The sequence below is a fragment of the Elephantulus edwardii genome, unplaced genomic scaffold (genome assembly GCF_000299155.1).
Source record: "Elephantulus edwardii isolate Elephantulus edwardi_28Jun2011 unplaced genomic scaffold, EleEdw1.0 scaffold00014, whole genome shotgun sequence".
Lineage (NCBI taxonomy): Eukaryota > Metazoa > Chordata > Mammalia > Macroscelidea > Macroscelididae > Elephantulus > Elephantulus edwardii.
In genome coordinates this window covers 30,126,927-30,129,126 of record NW_006399764.1, presented here as the reverse complement: position 1 = coordinate 30,129,126, position 2,200 = coordinate 30,126,927, and positions in this window count along the sequence as shown.

Here is a 2,200-nt window from a genome sequence, read left to right as displayed (position 1 = left end):
GAGAAAAGTGCAACAATGAATGAATGGAATTCCAAAATCTCTGTAGATGTTCATTGAAATTGAAATTAAAAAATAAAAAAAGAAAGAAAAAATTTTAAAGTGAAAAAAAAATCTGATGGCAGTGACACAGACAGAGGGTGATGGGAGGAGGACCTAGGAATGCGTGGCTCAGGGAACAATCAGGAGAGGGAGGGTGCGTGAAGAGTGCGGCCTCAGAGCTGGTAAGACTGGGGATGAGATGCCAGAGGAGGTGTCGGGAAGCATTTCATTAGTGCACGCTGATTCTCTAAAATCAAACATTGACTCATGGGAGAGCTATGGGTAAAGGTAATAAGGCCACCTTAAAAACACAAGCCCCTGCCCCTCACATTGTGGATGCTGTCCTCCGAATTTCGTGTGTGTGGTTTGAGTGCATAGTGTTGAAACAATTCTGAGTCATAAAGATACGTAGCTTCAGAAATGAACTGATTTAGCACTTTGCTTTGAGGTTCCCAGAGTCTTTTAAATGGAACTGCTCTAGAGTGTTGAACAAACATTCACCTGTCAGGTTATCATACGTGGTGGTTTGCAAGTTGCAGTGAAGCTAGAAACGATGCTGCTGAAATTTCCAGTTCTGATGGGGTCACCCATAAAGGACATCTATAATGGTCATCCATAGTGGACGAAGAGACCAGGAAGAAAATCTGGTGATTTGCTTTAGAAAATTGGCCGAGGAAACCCCCAAGGGTTTCCACAGTGAAGTACGGAGGCTCCAGCTCACTTGCTTTGGCCATATCTTCAGGAAGGGTCAGTCGCTAGGGGAGGACTTCATGTCTGATGCAGCAGAGGGTCACTCAGGGTAAAGGAGACCCTTGGTGAGAGGATTCACATGACAACTACAGTGATGGACTTGAACGACATGGCAGCTGAGAAGGTAACACTGGATCAGGCCATGGTCCACTCTGTTCCACAACCCAAAGTCATCTTGATCACGTCCAGTTCTCTATCTCCTTCCACCTTCCTGTCCATCCATCCCTGCACCTATCTACCCTTCCTTCTATCCATCTATCCCTATCCAAAACAAAACCTCAAGGCCCAAGGGACGGAAAACTCATGTGCAGGGCTTTTGTAAAAGAAACGAAAAATCTCCAAATGCTCAGATGGATTTTCTTCAATGTGTTTTGAACACATCTAAGTATCTATTCTAAATGTGGTGATTATAATTTTCCAATAGTCAGGTATCTAGTGAAAAACGCTCCTAAACACAGTTAGAGCACTTGTTTCCAGTGCTGGTGGACACGGAGGGGAGACCGTGGACAATGGTGGAAGGTATTGTTTACCTTCCCTATGAAGGCTTTGTCTGGAGTTCCATGAACAGGGTACAAAACCTCACTTTTACCTGTAATTTGAGCTATGGAAGTTGCCTTGTGTCGAAAGGTTCTTAACACCATTGATATTTTTTTTTTCAAACCACAATTTAAAGAAGGAAAATCAAGCAACCAGTTTGCATGTGGTGCTTCTGAACAAACGAAGACCATTCCTTTCTGGAGTTTTATGAGACTCCACGTCCATTAAGCTGACCAAAATGGGGGTGACCCAGCAACAATAGATCCTTTATTGGATTGTTTTGATGCAGAACAAGTGACATTCCTCAGGCCCCTTTCCTGTAACAGTCTGCCACAAGATATGTCTGCAGGTGCCCTACCTGCACAACTGGCTTCTATCAGCTGTGGCTTTCAGGTTTATCTGGTGGCAAATGAAAACTGATACTGGGAGTGGGGAGGGGAGGACAGTGACAAGCTGGTGGCCACACTGCCCTTCTCCTCTGCTTCTTACTTCTTTTAGCAGTTTCATTTTAAATCTGGAAAAATGTTGCTGAATAGTATTGTACATCCATATTGTCACAGATGTACTTATACAAGAAAAACAGGAAAGCATGCACAGATGCACACTTTCTAGGATGTGTGTTCAATTCGCAAGCCCTGGTGGTGTAAGAGGAAAGCACTGGGGTTTTTCCAAAATTTTATTTATTATTATTAATTTTAATGAAAGTTTACAGCGACTGAGGATTTCCATTCATTCATTGCACTTTTCTCCCTGCCCACCCCTCTCTCCCTCCCCCCAATTCGCTCTTCTCTTTTAAAAGTAAAAGAAAAATTCTTTCATTATTATACAATCCCTCCCCTCAAGTTCACGCCACTATGCAGCCTTCATTCTGGAC